General features: G+C 42.1%; 1 protein-coding gene across 16 annotated transcripts in view; it reads right to left on the bottom strand.

The window, feature by feature from the left end:
- The window catches only part of RASSF7 (Ras association domain family member 7), a 111,033-nt gene that overhangs the window by 56,351 nt on the left and 34,328 nt on the right, over positions 1–20,354 (bottom strand). For 4 of the 16 annotated variants that reach the window (XM_083428159.1, XM_083428152.1, XM_083428162.1 and 1 more), the window contains exons 2-4: positions 19,673–19,793; positions 5,443–5,506; positions 4,726–4,850 (exon numbers count right to left, since the gene is read on the bottom strand). The exons of 3 other annotated variants lie outside the window; for them this stretch is intronic. The gene's annotated coding sequence lies outside the window, so the exon portion shown is untranslated. Of the gene's footprint in view, positions 1–4,725; positions 4,851–5,282; positions 5,416–5,442; positions 5,507–19,672; positions 19,799–20,354 lie in introns of those variants that run through there. 9 more of the 16 variants (XR_014508086.1, XM_083428153.1, XM_083428167.1 and 6 more) reach the window with 6 other exon arrangements.

The following is a 20,354-nucleotide window of genomic DNA, read 5'->3' as shown; positions in this document are numbered from 1 at the left end:
TTAGTGCAGATGTTTGGGTCTGGCTAATAGCTAAATGTGATTTCTTGGAGCCATTGGTCTTAGCAACTTTATGAAAGGGCAGGATACAAATATATCAGATAAATAAATAGATAACAAGCTGTGAGAGAGATTTTTCACAGACATTCTGGTAATTCAATGAAGGAGGTGGTAGAAACTAGTTTATAGGTGGTTTTTGAAAAACAATTCTGTGCTTTGTTTCTCAGATGACTGGTTAGGCCACTTTTTCTGGGATTGCATGTCACACAAATGCAATATGCCATTTGCGCTAATTAAAATAAATATATTTGCTGTGTGGGAACTGTCAGGCTTATATTATGCTTTAGGGAGCGTCTTTCCTTGTTTTAAATGCTTACGTTGCAAAATGTGTGTACAATGTCACTCAACTACCTTAATTGTTCTTTTAATTAATTTTTTCTTTGCTAGTTATTTTTTAAGTAACGTATGCATCACCCTAGAAGACATCAACCTTCTTGAAACAGAATACAGTCTAGAAATGCATTTGGATTGATCTGCGGAGAACACGGAGCCCTTTTTCATTCTCATTACAGAACTGAACTTGAATGGGTTTCAACCTCTCTGCCCAGCCCAGCATCATGAGGAGGAGGAAAATTTCACTTTGTCTGCCCTTCAGATGTTTGATCAGAAAAACAGAGAAGGTGGAATTTTCCTCCCCATTGCAGTACTCGGCTAGGACTGGCTTAAAGGCCAGTGCCACAACGTTACCTGCTGCAGATTCTACTGTTGCTAGCAAAGCTGGAGTGTTGGCAGGTCTTTAAAAAAGGCTTGGGAAGACAGTTTTGGCCTACTGTATTTGTTTGTACAATTTGCATACTGCTTAATCATTCACCACCAAGTGGTGTACAGACTAAAGATGAGTTAAATCAGAATTAAATTAAGAAGCCTGCTGGAATAAAAACAAAAGTATTTGGTTAGCACCAGACGTTCAACCTCTACTGGACATCCCACAAATTTGAATGCCCACAATACTGAATGCAAAGCTCCTTGTGGACATGAGTTGTGCATCCGAGTCATGGGGAACCAAAACAAGTGACTCCAAAGACCTCAGTGACTGAGCAGGGATATAAGGGATCAGGCAGTTCCTCACATATCCTGGTCCCAAGATGCTAATACAAGAACCTGCAATCTAGCCTTGTAGCATATGGGCAGCCAGTGCAAGATTTCAACCACCAAAGTTCTGTGGTGGTGATACCCTGTTCCTGTTAACAGTCTAGCTACAGCATTTTACAACCACTAAAACCTGCAGACCAGGCCCAAGGATAGCCCCACATATAGCATATTGCAACAATTGAGCTTACCAATGAATGAATCATTATGGTCATTCTATCCTTGTCCAAGAATTACCGTAGTTGGTGTACCAGCCATAGCTGATAAAAAGAACTCCTAGCCACTGAGGGTAGTTGAGCCACTAGAGGCAACATCAGATCCAGCAACATCCCCAAAATCCAAACTTGTTCTTTCAGAGAAAGTGCAACCCAATCCAGAACAGGCAACTGGCCAAGCTCCCAGACATAAGAACCATCAACCCACAGTTCTTCCGTCTTCCCAGGATTCAAGCTCAGTTTATTGGCCCACATCCACACCACCAGTCCAACCAAACAATGGTCCAGAACACTAGAAGTAGAGTTGCTTGGCTTGCTTAGCATTATGTCTGAACCTGAACTAACCAGACTCATTTCAAACTATCCATGAGCTTTACAAACCATAAGCAGTAGACCAAGAACAAATCCAGGTTAAAGATCATGGATCTCTGAAGTGCAGCTGTTTAGTCCAGGTTCATACATAATGCTAAGGCAGAGGAGTCCAGAACAGACCCAATCCATAGCAGCTTCCTCCACTTACCCAACTAGCTGGGCAGGTCTCATTTCTGATTTGCTGAAGTACTGAAGGCCACACTGAAAGTTGCTACAGAACTCTGTCTGCTTCTGTCTTCCAAGGATCAGCCTAACCCAAAGATTCTCTGGAGTTAATTTCATGCAGATTAAATGCAAAGAAGAAACATATAGTAAGTCTGTGAATGGCTGATGGTCAGGTGGTGAAATTGGTGGTTGATTCTGTCGTACAATGAACTTCACTTCCCAGTTGTTAAGAATTATATTTGTTTATAATGTTTATTGAGTACACAAAATATGCATGGTGGCTCTGTTATTCAGCTGATCTACAGCTAATTTAATTATCTTGCACACAAAGTGCCTGTCCTCCAAAGCATTACCTAAACATTTAAATGCTGATACCTGGGATTCAATACATATTTGAGTCCTGGTTTAAATTAAGTTTTGCTGCCTTGTGAAAGTAAGTTTGCCTAAACAACCCTCCAAGTGGTTACCTGATCTGACATCTACAGCCACAAAGCTTCTTCTGAATTTTTAACTTTGTTGCTCCCTGGCTATGCCTTCTGGTTTATTCCATGACCCTGGTGACCTGGTGATGGACCACCTCAGCTCCACACCCTTCTTTCTCATCCCTTTGGCCTGATAATTGAGTAAACAAATCTTCTAAGGAAAGGTAGGCTCCTTCTTACTGCTACTTAAGTGTAACTGGAGCACCACAGATACTTTTCAGAGACAGGAAGAAACTGCAGCTTTCATTGATCTTAGCAGAGAAGTGTTTGATCAGCACTTGTAAACACACAGACACACACACACACGAGCCCCAGGTGCTCATCACCAGCAGTTGCACAATGTTATCAGTAAATGGGTCCTTTTGTTCATATTTACCCACTCATTGAAGGACTAAGGGGTAAAGAATAGGATTTTAAGTATGGATTTCAAATTATTTTGGATACATCAGAACATTTTCTATTTTAAAATTGCTTTTAGTATTCCTGCCAATTCATATCTTAACTGGAATTTATCCTATTTCACTCCCCTTTCTGGGTTTTTAAAGGGTTTTTCTCTTCTTGAAAAGTAATGCACTATGTATAAGTTTATTCATCTGGACAATTAAATGCCAACATTATCTTACTGGAAAGTTTTATGTATGTATGTATTTAAAATGTCCCTAAACATATGTCTTGAACTTGGGAATTTACTGCATGATTTGTTTAAACTTTGAGAAACTGTGGGCAACTGACTGCAGTTTTTTCCTCCCCCAGGCCCCAGCAGCAGCAGAAAAAAGAAAGAAGGGGGGGGGGGGAGCAGATAAGTTACATTGTATGGTGGACTCCTGGCTCACCACACACAGAAGATATTCTCACAAGGAAGTTTCTCTTTCTGGACAAGGCTCATATCAATGGGTGATTGTCAAAAGCTGTGTAGTATGTTGACACTGACATTCTCCTACTGGCAAAAGTCCCATGGCTGCTGCAGCCTGTTGTCAGAAGTGATAACCCTGGGTGTTACAATGCACGTTGCAGCTTGCACTCACCGTGCAGCAAACTAGATGACCCCTGGGGTCTTTTCCAACACTATGATTCCATTTAATGAAATACGGGAAGCAAAAGGCAGCCAGGTAAGAAAAATCTCACAGGTATTTTCTTTTAACACCATCCCAGCTTCAGAGATGCTTTCGTTGCTAAAGCTCTGTAGAGCACCATGAAAATGGATGGCGTTGCATGGATAACTTTTTGTTTTGTTTTACATGCTCACGTTGAAAACTCAAGGTCTATTTCATGGTAGTCTCTACTGTAAGAAAACCCTGAGGTTTGATCCCAGAGCCGATGAAGTTACACAGAATACCATTTTCAGGCCACACATTTCTTTTGTGGAGTGATCCCATGCATGCCTAAACAAATATATATTGCAAGGGAATCATAAAAAGACCCCTAGACTTCTGTTGGTTTGTCCTACTTATATACTGGGATTTCTTTAAAAAAGTTATGCTTTAACAAATTGAGTGAATGGGAACCTTTTCAAAGGTTACTCTTTGGAGGCAAACTGCCATGTTGAAAGAGGGCCTAGGGCTCCAATCCTATATCCACAAACCTGTGAAAGAGCACTATTGAAATCAACAGGCCTTGCTTCTAAGTATAGATGTATAGGATGGTCATGTGAGACTTTAAGTGGAAGCATACATAGAATTGCAATGTAAAAGGAATGCTTCACGGTGCATTTTTGATCACGTCTACACAACAGTCAGTCCTAGTTAATTCAGTGAGGCCTACTCCCTGGTAAGTGGGGTTAGGATTGCACCCTTAGACGTTAAATGCAATAAGGTCACCACTTTCAGTGAGGCTTGTTTTCACTTAGATGTGTTTAGGATTGTAGCCTGTGCTAAAAAACCAGTTTGTGAAGAAAAACAAAGCTGAAGCAACAGAGCTGGTAACAATCCACCCCCACACAGGGCCCACCAGTGTTGGCTTTTCACAGGTACCAACCAGCATGCATTCCCGCCACACACACCCCCCTTCCTGGGACATAGCAGGATTCATTATGTTACTGAGTATGGGAATGCAAACAGCTTCAGTGTGTCTGCCTGCAAGGAGGCTGATGACCTTAGCCATCTGGATCTTTCAAGCAGTTAGCAATGCAGTCACACTAATTTAGTTAACGTTTTTAAAAGACTCTCCAGGAGAAGCTTCCTCCTTCCCAGGGGCACTGACAACAGTGACCCACTGACCCTCTCTTGTACAGCTAGGTTCAAAAGCATAAAGCTGCAGCTGTTCAGAGTTTTTCTTCCTTCCCCAGTGACAGTGTTATGGGAGGACTAGGGCTACTGGAACAGCGTTACTGTTTATCTAGCACTGACCTCTCTTCTCCAAACATGAAGAAGCCACTTCAGCACAGCACAGCACAAGCCTGTCTCAGCACTTGCTTAGATACCTTGCCTGATTCTCAAAATGCTTCTCTGCTCTCAAGTTCTAGTACCAAGTCCTGCATAAGGATAGAGTTGATAATTCAGATCCTGGGTGTGTATCCCAGAAGTGAGCAGTGAGAAATGCTGCCTGTTTTGAAGCTGTACTGCGCCACAGAACTTTACGGTACTGGATACTGAACCCTTCTTAATGGGCTTTTAATGGAACAGGCCTCTCATACTTGCCTAGTATGGTTTAGTCCCATGGGCTGGCCCTCTCTTAAGCCTAAACAACAACAACAACTGCTTATAAATCTGCCTGTTTCTACTGAGTGCTGACCTGAGATTGGAAAAACCAAAGTACTCTATCCCTGGAACCCATAGGTAAAGAGAGAGTATTATACCATCCAACCATGGGTGTAGCCAGGATTTTTGTTTGGGGGGGACCAGGACTTTTGTTAGGGGGGCCAGAACTGATGTGATTAGTCAGTTAAGTATTTCTATTGTTTTACTTGATCTAGGGGGGCAGTTGCCCCCCTGGCTACGTCCATGCATCCAACTTTGTTTGCTGCCCATGTCTTGTGCTAGTAGTATTCCAATCCTTAAAGCTTCTGTAGCATTAATAGGCAAGTACAAAGCAGTGAACCAGGAAATCTTGAAGGCCCATCTCACCTTTGCTATGAGCTCATTAAGTATATTTAGTCAAGCCTCTTTCTCATATTCAGTCCAACTCCATCTGCAATTAAGAATAATAATACTGACTTAGCTTTCTGGGTTGTTGTAACTCTTGGAAAACTACTGGAGGATACTTCTCTTAGCTCTTCTAGTGTGGATGTCTGTTTTATCCTCCTCACCCATGAGCCTATTGGTTGGTTGCAACAGCTGGAAAGCCACCTGCCATGTTGTATTGGGAACAGTGGTTCCCAACTGGTGGTACGTGTAGCCCACCCAGGGGGTCCATGGCACCACTGGTATAACAAAAAGGTATTCTTTGTTACCAAATACCAAAGTTAGTCTCAAACATGCAGTATATGCTTAATCTTGGCAACAGAATTCCCAGACTCCACCTTTTTAAGCAGGTTGTAATTATTTACAACAGGATTCATCTAATGAGGCCCATCAGTGAAAGCAGTGCACAGAGACTTCCGCTTATGCAACGGTGCTTTTCCCTCCTCATCTTCCTATGTGCTTCAAAAATTGGATGAAGGTGGAATCCTCCATAACAAAACAGGGGGGTGGAAGGGGTGGTTCCATTGGGCACGATGATATGGAACATTCAACACCACACAATTTTGAATTTGTTCCTGAGTTTCTAAATACCGTCTATCATCAAAAGTGTTTTCAGAATGGTTTGCATATAACGTTTTAATATAATAAAGCACATTATTGAAAGAGTTGTAGAAACTAAAACGGAATCTTAAAAAGTCAGCAATCTAAGATCTTAGCTCCCTTAAAGCATGAAAGAACACACAAAGTTTTTTACCTATCTCCGAAAACAGGAGGAGGATGTAAAATTACCTACCTACCCAGGGAAGGCATTCTCTAAATCCAGGGCCACCACAAAATAGCTCTGATCTTAGTTGATGGCAATCTAATACTGAAATAAAGAAATCGTACCTGACTGATTATAAAGCTGGGGGGGGGTGTATTATAAGGGTAAAGGAGAAACTCAGATCTGGTAGCCAATAAAGCAGTTTCTAAACTGGCACAATATTTTATGCTGCCTCTGCCTAACAACAATTGGGCCCATGCATTCAGAAGTACATAGAGCATTGTTGAACACTGACCCCAGAGAGGTTTGCTGGTGCCCTGCTTTATTTTGGTGTCAGGCACAGATCTTTTTTACAACTAGTAATCCTACTAGTTGTTTTATGCTGCTTCTATAATGTTGCAGCGTTTAGCTTATTTTGTTTGTTTACATTTTTTAAAAAGTCTTTATGTAAACTGCCCTGGGATTATGATGGAAGTACAGTGTAAAAATATTATAAATATTAAAGAGAACCAATCTGGAAGATGACTAAGGAATGGCATTTACCATTTAATGACATCTAAGTATCCCTCACATGCCCTACTCCAGGTTCCTCCTCTGCCAGGAAGTTTACCTAGGACATACCCACCTAAGGAAGGTTTACACTCTCTCTCCTGATACTTAGATGTCTAGACTTTTACAAACTGCTTTGGGGATTCTCTCTTCATATTTCTTGATTTGCTGGTCCTATTTTCTGTTTCTTGACACTGAATGTAATAGTTATGAAACTGTGTATTGTGAATGTTTATGTAAACAACCAAATGGTTCTGGTAATTCCAAAATACACTTATGAGAAGCATCAATACTTTTTGCGACATAAAAACAACAGCAAACAACCAAGTTCCAAAGAAATAAAATAAATTCCAGGAATAGGATAAAAAACACCAATATCTGATGAGCATAAGGAAAATAATAAAATAAGAGAAGATGGCTTCAGAATAGCCTGCTCTAAATGTAACTGTACTGTTCCTCTCCTCCTGCCCCTTTTAGCTTTAGTCTGTGCTTTGGGTGCTACAGTGATGTCATGTTTTACAGACCTAGTTAATAGCCTCTGAAATGATGGCCTACACCCTGTGTTTATGTTTGATTCATTCTTTCAAATTGCTGCATGAAAGGACAAGGTTATTATTATTTCTGTGGAAGGGGAGGTGGGGGAATTAGTTGCCTAAAGTCAACCAGACATTTGGGACAGGGGAAAGAATAGAATCTAGACCTTTTGACTTTTAAATCTATGATGATTGAGCTATAGTTAGCAGCATTAGCATACCTTCTAGTCATTCAGTTCATACTTATTTCAAGCACAAGATGGGAAGAAGCAACCTGCTCATAAGCAATTGTATTCTTGCCAACTTATTTTTAAAATGAACTACATTTTCCTATTGATGGCAGAAGCCAGGACAGGCCTGTGGCCAAGGAGTGGCCTCCCTCCTTGCCATTACATCGCTGGCCCTCTCAGCAATATCTTTATTGGCTCCTTTGTGTACAACCCCAACGCTAATTACCACCAAAGCTAAAAAGCCAATTCACATTTACTTTAAAACAGAGGCACAAGTTTCCTCTGTTCTGGTAAATAACAGCATGGGCTGCAGTTTAGTCCATTGGATCACTTAGTTATATGCACAGATCAACTCCCTTATCTGCATGTGAGCTAGCACTGAGTTAGAAAGTGATTATTACAGAATTGGAGCAATTCACTTGCCATCTTTGCTCTCCAGATGAGCCCCTAAAACCCATCTTCCCCATCCCTGCCTTTCTGCCACTCTGCCATACTCCCTGACTCCAAACTCTGGCATAACTCCTCCTTATGCCTTTCAAAGACACCGAACCTAGATGATATCATCCCTTAGGGGTAGGGGATGGACAGAGAGGTATGCTACTGCCCTCTTCACCCCCCCCCATTCAGAATATCCCAGAGTGGTCTGTACCAAGCAGCCATGTTCTACCACTAGCTCCTATTGAGATACTCTCTTATAGAAGTCCAAGACCTGAGCCAGGTATTGCTCTAAGGTAGGGTTGCCATATGTCCTCTTTTTCCAGGACATGCCCTCTTTTTCAGGGATAACATTTCTGTTCCAGTGGATTTTTTAAATTTGCCAAAATGTCCGGAGGTGCGGGAGCGGGCTACCTTATATGTTGGATACGCAGTACTAGACAACCAAGTGCAAAACATATACATACTGTGTGAATTTTGCATGGTGCAGGAAAGGACCAAGTCCTTGTTTTTGTATATTTTGAAGGGACACTGCAGAATGTACCTGCTCCTGTACCCCCTCCCCTCCCCCCTGCCCCAGGCACTGGCAAATGTGCCCTCTTTTTCGCTCTTCAACAACCCTATAATGATAGTTTTATTGTCAGAAAACTCATACCAAAATCTTAAACAGCAGAGTTGACCTAACGTCTTAGATTATATTTGAGCCTCTTACATTATAAGAGAAGAGCTAAGGTCTCAATTATTAACTATGTATGGTTTTTAATTTTAAATATAACAATGAATTCTAATTTCCAGCAACTTCTTTTAAAATTGCACCAATTTTATTTTCAGATGTAGTGCAAGCATTCTGAGATGAAGCAGGTATGCTGGAAGGAGATCTCCCATTAAAAATGCAGGAGACTGTATTAAGTGAGATCATTATTTGACTGAGGTCAGTCCACTTATCTATAAAATGAGTATGATACTGATCTCACTTGTTGGGGTGTGGACAGAGAACAATGTGAAGACATTTTGAGGAGAAGGCAAAGGGTTGTTATTCTTACATTGCAAAGCAGGCTACTGATTGTTAATAATAAGCAAGCAGATGATACATAGTAGTTATTTCAGTCATATCTGATTTCTAACCCTCTGTTAATGACATTTTATCTTCTTGTCCTTTGAGAGAGATGCCTTCTACCCCAACAGCTTTTTACATCCACTTTCTGGCCTGTAGTAATTTAGGGTGGAACCCTGCATGCTTACCTGGGAGTAAGGCCTATTACTTTGTTCTTCTGAATAGACAAGCCCTTTGGAAGGGAACTCTGGAAGGAGACTTTCCAGCTGTTGTTAAAGCATAGCCAAGAGTCACAGATGATGGATGTAAGAGTCCATTAGCCATTTGTGCACATTAAATTGCATCACAAAAAAATCATGTGCAGCACTACCCAGCAAGGAGAAGAGATCCTTACTAAGGGTGAAAAATAACTTTTCCATAATCAGATTGATCACAGATGGAATGTGAAAAAGGGATGTCCATCAGCATCATTGGGAAATGTGTCTGACTGACAGTTGATTTGGTCTGGTTTAAACACAAGACTGCAGATCTTCAGTTCGAGCTGTACTGATATACCTAGCCGAGCAAGGTCTCTCTGAAGTGCCTACAGACAGAATCCAGATGTTTCTGAATACAGAGCCAAGGAGGACAGCAGGGTCACCAACAGAGCAGGCAAGAACTGGGGTTGAAACAAACCTGTTCAGTTTCATAATTGGGGGGAGTAAGCTGGGACATGTAAATCTTCTCTGCAACTCTGTCTATGAACCTTTTGAGTTCTGCAATAAGCAGCAGTCATCTCACTATAATATTGCTTAATAAGAGGTAAGTCATAAATTAAAATCATTAAAGTCATAAATTAAAAGTTTTGTGTCCTTAATTCAACGACAATAAATAAAGCAACATATTTATTGTTGTTGAATTAAGGACACCAAACTCTGGGAAATTTTAATTTATGACTTACCCACCTGGCCACCTGGCACAGGGGGCATATGCAGAAATTATCGAAGGTGATGATGCTGGGCCTACTCTGTTGCTGTTTTTTAAATAAAACAATTCCTGGTGACTGGTGGCTATGAATTCTTGGAAGAAAACCAACCAATTTATGTGCAACTACAGGAGATACTATAGGGACACAGGTGGCGCTGTGGGTTAAACCACTGTGCTGCTTGGGCTTGCCAATCGAAAGGTCGGCGGTTCAAATCCCTGTGACTGGGTGAGCTCCCGTTTTTCGGTCCCAGCTCCTGCCAACCTAGCAGTTCGAAAGCACATAAAAGTGCAAGTAGATAAATAGGTACCACTCTGGCAGGAAGGTAAATGGCGTTTCTGTGCACTGCTCTGGTTTTGACAGAAGCGGCTTAGTCATGCTGGCCACATGATCTGGAAAAACTGTCTGCGGAAGTGGACAAATGCCAGCTCCCTCTGCCTTTAAAGCGAGATGAGTGCCACAACCCCAGAGTCGTCCATGACGCAACTGGACTTATTTGTTAGGGGTCCCTTTACCTTTACCTTACAGGAGATACTATACCTACTATGTTATCATGTTTTAACTAATTAAAAAGAGATCGATCTAATGGGGCAAACTGACATTTCTCAATCTGTCATTTTCTGTAAGTGGAGACTGAATATTTAGAATTTAGAATTCATCGAAACTTCTTAAGTTTAAGAATTCACTCTGGTGGCTAATTCTGTAAACTGTAAATCCGTATTAAGGATGAAACCTCAGCTACAAGCAATAAATAAAACCTTCTAAAATCTAGAAGGACAATATTTCTGCTAAGACAGAAGCAATGACAGGGACAGGACTAAGGGGCACCAGTATATGTCCTGGGAGCTCTGGAACAGGATTAAAGAGAAGATCTTCAATAGAGAGTGATAAAATTTATTTTTTCACACTTCTATTCCTTAACTCCTCCTCCTTACCTTTAAAGCCCTAAATGGCTTGGGACCCAAATATCTGAAGCGCCTGCTCGCACACTCATCTTGCACATGCTGTAGTTTGTTTTGAAGTTGTGAAGAATTATCTGCTGTTTTCTTGTCTTTTGTCTTATATGTTGTATGTTGCACAACACCCTGTAATCTGATATTATTATGAAAAATTATTAAAAAATGTTCAAAACAAACAAGCTCTAGAGATGAGAGAAAGTGATGACAAACATGCCAGTCGAGTTGCTGTCAAATTCTGTTCCAGATAGAATCTGGCAGTGAAACAACAGTTCTATTCATGATGTAGTGGCAAAACAAACAAACTGGCACTTACTAGAATCCAGTACTGTTCTATCAATAGACATCCATGTCATGCTAAGTGCTGCATATGTACAAGGAGGCTTCTTTACTGATGTGGCAATGTTGTGTTGGCAAAGAGGCCTGAAGTACAGGACTGAGGTGAGATTGCAGAGCTGTGCACCACACACATTCAGGAAGGCTTTGCATGGCCTGGGATGATCTTCACTCTCACTGCACATGTGCAGAGCCCACCAGAGCATTGCATGTCAATGTTGGTAATGTCATCATTGACCAGTTGCCAGAAGTCTCTGTGCATCTTCACTGATGCTTAGCAGTCCTTTACAGGTCCTGGAACAGTAATTCCAGAATCTTGCTGAGCTTTGGATCAAATACGGGAGCTGGTGTAGAATTAATTAGAATAAAAATCTGGTTCTGACAAAAACTTTGTCCAGTGCAGAATCTGCCTACTTGTAATTAACATTCATAAGGTCAGATAAGTGAAGGAGAAGGCACCAGGTGATGCCTTGATACAGAGACCAGGTATTGCTTCCAAGTACTTCAATAAGAGGACTCAGTAAGTTGCAAAAAGACTGATTTGCTGGTCCTTTCAACAATTCTTCTTCTTCTTCTTCTTCTTCTTCTTCTTCTTCTTCTTCTTCTTCCTCCTCCTCTTCCAAATACCTGGTACCATTGGCATAGCCAGGGGGGCAGCTGCCCCCCTAAATCAAGTAATCAAATAAAAATAAAACAAAGCTTGCCCGCCTAAAAGAAATCCTAGCTATGCCCATGAAAGTGTAAAAAGGTAAAGGTGAAGGACCCCTGACAGTTAAGTCCAATTGTTAATGACTCTGGGGTTGCGGCGCTATCTCGCTTTACTGGCCAAGGGAGCTGACGTTTGTCCGCAGACAGTTTTTCCAGGTCATGTGGCCAGCATGACTAAGCCGCTTCTGGCGAACCAGAGCAGCGCACGGAAATGCCGTTTACCTTCCCGCTGGAGCGGTACCTATTTATCTACTTGCACTTTTATGTGCTTTCAAACTGCTCCGGTGTGGGGATTCGAACTGCCAACCTTCCGATTGGCAAACCCAAGGCTCAGTGGTTTACACCACAGCGCCACCCTCATCCCGAATGAAAGTGTAGGCACCCTGAAAATGTTTCTGGCACAGAAGATATACTTCCTCGTGAATAGAAGAGGCGAAGGGCTCTAGAGGGATGAAGAAGAAAAAGAGTTTGGATTTGATATCCCGCTTTATCACTACCCGAAGGAGTCTCAAAGCGACTAACATTCTCCTTTCCCTTCCTCCCTCACAACAAACACTCCGAGAGGTGAGTGAGGCTGAGAGACTTCAGAGAAATGTGACTGGCCCAAGGTCACCCAGCAGCTGCATGTGGAGGAGCGGAGATGCGAACCCGGTTCCCCAGATTACGAGACTACCGCTCTTAACCACTACACCACACTGGCTCTCTCAGACCTGAACTCTTGTGATGAAACTGCAGTGGTTGAATTATTCTCACACACTTCCAAAAGGAGGAATGCGCTGTTGCAACTCTGAGAGATGCTACATGCATTGTATTTTTTTCAGTACGTACATGAAACATTCATTATCTACATACACCTAGGTGTGAACCTAATAAATATGTGCTTGCACAACTATGTGACACTCAGACAGAAGCAAGGTCAAGGAGCTAGGACTCGCAGTGGCTTCCTGCCAGCTCAAATATAAACTACACATGACCATGGAAGATTCATGTCTTTAAACATAGATCTACCTTTTTTAAAATGTAAAGCAGGGATAAGGAGATGGAACTACTTAGAATCCATTTTAGCAGCATTTCCATCCAAAAGCAGCTTAATCCATCATTAACTTAAGCATCTGTAAGACAGGTAGAGTGGCTTGGGACAATTATTTTCCAGCCTTGCTGAATGCATAATATGAAAAAAAGGATGTAATAAATACACAGCATTCATGATAGATACCCCAGGGCATAGGACAATATTATTCTCACAAAGAGCTGGTGTTTGTCTCCCTGTCACATTTGGATGAGCAATCAAAAGGGAAGGAACAAGCACAAGATGCCATTGCTTCCTTTTAGTCACATCTTCAAAAGCTTTTGTGCATGTATAATCAGCAAAACAAAGTAAAAGAAGAAGAAGAAATAGGTTGGCTATGACTACAATCAGAAGGCTGATCGCCGAAGAATTGATGCTTTTGAATTATGGTGCTGGAGGAGACTCTTGAGAGTCCCATGGACTGCAAGAAGATCAAACCTATTCATTCTTAAGGAAATCAGCCCTGAGTGCTCACTGGAAGGACAGATCGTGAAGCTGAGGCTCCAATACTTTGGCCATCTCATGAGAAGAGAAGACTCCCTGGAAAAGACCCTGATGTTGGGAAAGATGGAGGGCACAAGGAGAAGGGGACGCAGAGGACGAGATGGTTGGACAGTGTTCTTGAAGCTACCAGCATGAGTTTGACCAAACTGTGGGAGGCAGTGGAAGACAGGAGTGCCTGGCCTGCTCTGGTCCATGGGGTCACGAAGAGTCGGACATGACTAAATGACTAGACAACAACACAACCACAATCCAGGGGGCTGTTTTAGGTGGGGAACCATTATACTCAACAGAGGAGGGCTTAGTTGTTGGCCTGTTATAAAGATTTCACTGCCTCACAGAAATCACATTCCAGCAAAGGAAACAGGAAGAGAAGAAACATTGATTAGAATCTATAAATGCTTGAGGGGTTGCTATCTTTGTCATCGAACTCCTCCTGATCACAAAATGAAGCAGAAGACTAGTTCTTATTATAATTTCCCTTCTACAAAAGGACAGCACAGGGGTGTGGAACCTTTTTGTGTTCAAGGGCCATATTCATCTCTGGGTAATCTTCCAGGGGCCATACGCCATTGGGTGGGGCCAAAAGCATAAATGAGTATATTTACATAAAATGTAAATTTTAACTTTACACAGCAGGCTAGTTCCTACACATCCACCCACCCCTCTGTGCCCTTCAGCCATGTAAGTGACAGACATTAACAGGGTTTAAAGACATACTCCAGCCAGACAGAACTATTCAAGGATGGTGCAAAGCCAAGTCAGTGAGGGGTGTGGTCTGAGGAAGAGTCCTGCGGGCCATCAAGAGAGACCGGGAAAGCTACATTTGGCTCTCCACTCCTAGGATAGCAGATTTTAGATTCAGAATAAGAATTTGGGAATTAATTTATCATGAACTTTCATTTCTTCTGGAAGCCACTGGGAACAGTAATCTAAGTTTTTCCAGAAAAACTTCTCAAGCATGCTTGAGCACAGTGCAGAAGGCAAGGGAACCTGCTGGGACTTGAAGCACAGTAGAAATGGGGGTTTCAGATGCAAAAGGTGGAGTTTCCACATGGTTTTGAAGACGACTTGTCTGCTGTTGGCACTGCATGTTTACCACGAAAGCATGAAGAAAATATGCATTTCCTATTACAGCTGGAGCAAAATGCCATGCAGTTGTGAAGAAGCAGCTGATCCCCACTAAGTTTGAATTTACTTCTGAGTAAACATGCATAGTGTCAAACCTTCAGGCCAACAATCCTGTGTTATCAAAACTTTAATTTGGTTTGGTGGGGGGTTGCCTTCTGTTGTACAGGTAGTTTCGCGGGTGCTCAGTTAAAATAGAAAGGCACATTTAGGCATTTTTTGCATCTGTTGAGAAAAGTGTATAGAACTATCAGAGTGAATAAAGAATGCACCCATCACATTGAAATACCCAAATAGGCATTCTGTTAAAAATAATGTATTTCAATGCATATCAAAATGATGAAGTTCATCCTGAATCACTTTACTCCCACTGGGATGCATATTTGGGTAAATGTGGCTGTACAAAGGAGAATTGGCCTGGTTGTCCCAGCAATGGAGACATCCTTTCCCCCTCACCCAATGTGCCAGAAGTTTATGGGAACAATGGCTGCAAACAGGTGTAGGGGGAAAGCACAAAAAAGTGGAAGGTAAGGATTTTTTCAATAACACTTTTACATTTCCAACAAAACATCAGGAAGAACTTTCTGACACTAAGAGCTGTCCCCCAATGGAATGGACTTGCTTGGAAGGCTGTAGATTGCCCTTCATTGGAGGTTTTTAAGTAGAGGTTGGATGGCCATCTGTCATTAATGCTTTGGTTGAGATGCCAGCATTGCAGGGAGTTGGACTAGATGACCCTTGGTACCCCTTCCAACTGCCCTTGGAAAATTATAACAATTGGTAGCTACATTTTGTGCGCTCATTTGCTACCACTATTACAGGATTACAGTCCTGAAGTTCCAGGCTTCTCATATCTATTTCTGAGCTTGAAAAATCTATTTGCTGAAGGCAAACAGGATTGCACTGGAAGAAACATCTATGGAATTGAGAAATAATTCCCCAGTGAAATTAAGTCCATAGCTCTTGTAGTTTGAGGCAAAGATAAGCATTGGCCAATCATCGCTTAAAGGTTTAACAATGCTTGCTTTGCTCTAAATGTGGACATAATTGCATATACTTTCATCAGATCTTCAGTGTTGCTTTCAAATATGTTATAATGTCAGTACATTACATCTTTTTTGCTAATGTTCAATTAACCAGGTCGTCTTCAATCCACTAGTTCATCATTAGCAACTATACCCTTATCTTTCAAATCATTGCACCCTAATCAACCTTGCTACAGATTTACGCTGCCATAAATAATAAATAGCATATATCACTATTAAACTCTGTGAGAGGAAATTTGCTACTACCTCTGCCCTTATTGCAGCAATTACTTGTAGGAGTAATTTATATCAACCAAACAATATAGTGCAGTGAAGGATTGCAGATAATGATCTTCATTCCACCGGAATTAAATCAAGTTCAATTACTGATCAATAGTATTTTACTACATACATCACTAGGAAAGAAAAGTATGCAAAGGTTGTTGTACCACCTTATTTTGTTTCACATGATGCTTCACTGGTAATAGCTCACGTCACCCACTAGCATAGCATGGGGGGCAGGGGGGCCGTGGCCCTGGGCACAAAAGCTTGGGGGCGTGAACCAGGCACCCCCTACATGCGCCCAGCATGCAAACGCCTGCCCATTAACGGCGGGGACTGGGTGAGCGTGGAGGGCTGTAACCAAGTCCAAGCACATGTAACTTCCAGCAGATCCACACCATACATTTAAGCACATTCAATGTACATGATTTCTGTCAGGGAATCCTAGTAGCTGCAGCTTGTTAAGAGTTCTGGGAACTGTAGCTTTGTGAGGGGCAAACTACAATTCCCACAGTTCTTGGGGGGAGAGTCACGTGCTTTAAATATGTGTTGTGCTTTAAATCTATGGTGTGAATCTGCCCTTAATTGGGTATGTATTCTTTCCTTGTTTACCTCTGCCTCCATGTACCTCAATTTCCATTGTTGTTTTGCATATTGAATTTTAGGTAGTAAGTTCCTCAGGGCAAGGACCAATACACTTTTATCCTGTAAAAAAACCTATGCACACTGAGCAGCCTTCAGCTGTTGGGTCATAAGTCAGGACCCAGAAGTGGGCTGCAATCTGACCAAAGTTTTATGCATCTATGTTTTTCACACCAATTTCTATTTTTTTCTAGGCTTTGATATTGATTTCTGGCAAGGGAGGAAAGTCATGCATTATGTTTGTGTGTGCAATGTCATCTAAGATGGTGGTTTTTGGACACATGTACATCAGCAGCTGGTGCAAAAGGGCTGACTAGGCTGCATGAAGGTGAAACAGAAAAGGGCTGAGAGAGAAAATAAGAGAAGTAAACTTAATAGTGGGTCCCATGTCAAAGCTTGGATTAAAGTTAGTAGGTATACAAAAGATTAAAGTCACTGATATATAAAACACACCCAACCCAGCCATCAGCAATGGACTTGTACTCAACACCCAGAATTGTCCTCAGCATCTGGAAATGTACATTATAGTATTTCTCTGCAGCAAAGAGAATAAATCAGTAAAATACAGCCTGATCTATATGGCATCGTAAATTAATTATCCCTGACCATCAAAGGCAGAAAATGCTCTCATCAGCCCGTGAACCAACCACCTAGAGAAGACGCTCTGGAACCAATCTAGGCTATTATGCTGATTACACTCATTGGAAGGGTTGCAGTAAGGCAACATTTCTGAGTGTGATGAGCAACAAGCTAAGACAGGAGAGCTGAGCAATAACTCTCCATAGGATACTTGTCAATTCTTCTGCTATTCTTGGCTGAAAATGAAGGTTTGGTACTACAGATACTGACTGCACTCCATTACTCTCATCTTTGGAAATAATCTCAAATGTCAAGTTCTACCGATGCAGGCTAACAAATTACTTGTGTACAACTTAATCTCACCCAAAACTGAGGTAACACTGAGCAACACAGGATTGCACCCCGAGGTGCAAATTCAAGCAACCAGTTCCTCAGAGCAAGGAGTGTGGAGCAAACTACAATAATTAATCTTTACATTCCAGAATAACTTCTGCACTTTTAATTTGGATTTTCCCTGTTTGCAAAGGCATTGTTTTGGCTTGTCAACAACATGCCTGAAATTCAGTAACATCACATCCTTGAAGATCTTTCTCCAAATTAACTCTCAGATTCCTACACAGCAGCAGCAGCTCCCAGCCTTTCTTTAAAGTGAGCTCCTCTCAACCAGTGGTTCCTGTTCTTGGCTTAACCAAGCACCCCCCCCCCCCCGCCCCAGAACTCGCTCCTCTGCTGGCCCTGAAGGGGAACAGAGGACAGCTTTGTGCTGACAGGTTTCTCTTTAGCATTAAAGGCGGGATATTTTAGAAGCAGCGTACTTCCTTATGCTGCTGTAATTTGTTTAGCAGCCCTGGATCAGCCGTGTGATAATTTCATCACCAAGAGTAGTCTAACATAAGACAAACAAATAAAAATCAGGTGCATTTTAAAGCACCTTTCTAGAAACCCTGCCTGGGCTGTTACAAAGCCTTGTGAAAATCGTTTTAACATAGCCACATAGAAGGTCTGCTCCTCCAACTGGGAATTAATTTTGGACATGGTCATTCATTATCCTACAACTGTATGTTAGGCTGAAATACTATAAAGGCCACTTGATGTGGAAATAAAGGCCACAGTCCTGTACACACAGCCCCTCACAGAGAATACTTCTTACAGTTGGACTTGCTTCAGACTAAATATACATAGGGTTGTGCTGTTGCAACTCCTATTAAAAACCAAAAGAACTTGTTTCCAAGGAGATATGCTTAGATCGGGTTATTACGGCAAGATCCCAAGCATGCTTACTCAGAAGTAAGTGAGATGGCAGCCTTAGGGCTAAATGAGAAAAGACAGGGCAGCCACATTCATTTATTCATGTGCCCTCTTTGTTCAGATATAAAAAAAACCATTGAATGCAGGGGGTGTATTTGTAATGTTGTGTCGAGAGCTGGTATGGGGCAGCAAAACCATTCTCCCTCCCCTTCCTTACCTCACTCAATTCCATTGCTCAAATGACTTTTCTTCCAGCCCAGATTTGCTACCAGATGTGAGCAAGGTGGGGGAGAAAAGAGTTTCAAGCAACGAAGTGCAGTCAGGTGACACATGGAATGGCCCCCTTACTTGCACATAGAAGAGTTGGAAGGGACCTGGAGGGTCATCTTGTTCAACCTCCTGCAATGCAGGATTCTTAGCTTGAGAATCACTGTGCATACCTTGTGTGTAAAAGAAAAAGGGGAGAAACCTCCACCCTCTACTTATATGGGAATATGACAAACACATGCATACATACATGTGGCTGCCCACATCTAGTTTCTCCCTAAGATGCTTGAGTTTCTGGCCACTGGTTTCTACCAATTCAGAGAGAGTTGGTGAGTTTCAAGAGGCGACCAGAAAAAAAGTTTTTTCCCCATATAGTTGAGCATCCAATCCTAAGCAAGCATACTTGGAAGAAAATTCACCTGAACTCCATGTTGTAGTAGGTTATGTGTTACTTCCAAATTCAGTACTGTATATGTGCTTCAGATTAAACTGTAAATCAAATGCCTTTAGGGAATTTCTAATGTTACATTTGAAAGACGCTAGGACCCCACTAAGAGTTAAACTGGTGTCTAAACATCTATGAAAAGGACTAATGCACACATTTAATTTTTGACGAACAGCGAGAAAAATTCTGGAAGCAGAAACAGGGTTGTGGCACGTGTAATACAACTCCAACATAATACTTATTTTCACAGATTTTTATAACAGGTGCAACTCCCAAGAGTCTTGTAAAACAGCTCTTATAAAAAGCAGGGATGCATTCAGCGAGGCCTTGGGAAGAATGATAACACCTCACTTGAAAATACTGCTAAGTTCACCAACACAATTATTTGCCATACAAAAAGTTTGACTAGAAATAAATAACTACATAACCCATTCACCCACCCAAACAGCCAATAGGTACCTGAAGAAAGTCCTGCTGGCTGCTGTGGTCCTGTGTGCTGCTGATCTTTCTTCTGTCCGTGCTGCACTCCTCTCAGAGCCCAGGAAAGTATGGCTGATCTGCTTCTCGTTGCCACGGACACCTAGGCTTTCAAAAAAGGAGCCACTGACCAATCAGGCCTCAGGGCTAGAATGGCTCTCAGCCCTAGGTCATGTGACACGTCCGTGTCTGTCTGAGTGAAAAGCATGACAATATCCATAAGGACCAAAGGGAGCTTGTCTTTGTATGACTCCAACGCTTTCCACCCCCCCCCCAGCCGCTCCTGCAGAGCCCCTCTTGACGGGAATCCTATTTAAGCCCTGTCCCACAAAGCTGCAAGTGGGAGGGGAGGGGGGAGAAAGGGCCCACGAGAGGAGAATGGATGAGGCTGAGTCAATGCACTGAACCTGCCTTGCACTTCCCACAAATCTGATTTTAAAACTTTTTATCTTTTATCTGGCCATCATTTCACATCTGACTCTAACTGCTGGTTTCATGTTGAAAGTTACTGACTCAGCTAACCTGACCAGAAATTGAAGGGCAGTCAGTCGAGGCCCGAGGAGGCAAGTGCCAGGGGCTTTCCACACAGCCAGTCCAAGTGCGCTCCAACTGCATTTCTTCCTTTGCACGATATTTCCTCGAGTCCCACTCACGATGACAACAG

The sequence above is a fragment of the Podarcis tiliguerta genome, assembly GCF_965153285.1.
Source record: "Podarcis tiliguerta genome assembly, chromosome: 1".
Taxonomy (NCBI): domain Eukaryota; kingdom Metazoa; phylum Chordata; class Lepidosauria; order Squamata; family Lacertidae; genus Podarcis; species Podarcis tiliguerta.
The sequence above is the reverse complement of the archived record's forward strand: the minus strand, read 5'-3'. Positions and strand labels throughout refer to the sequence as shown.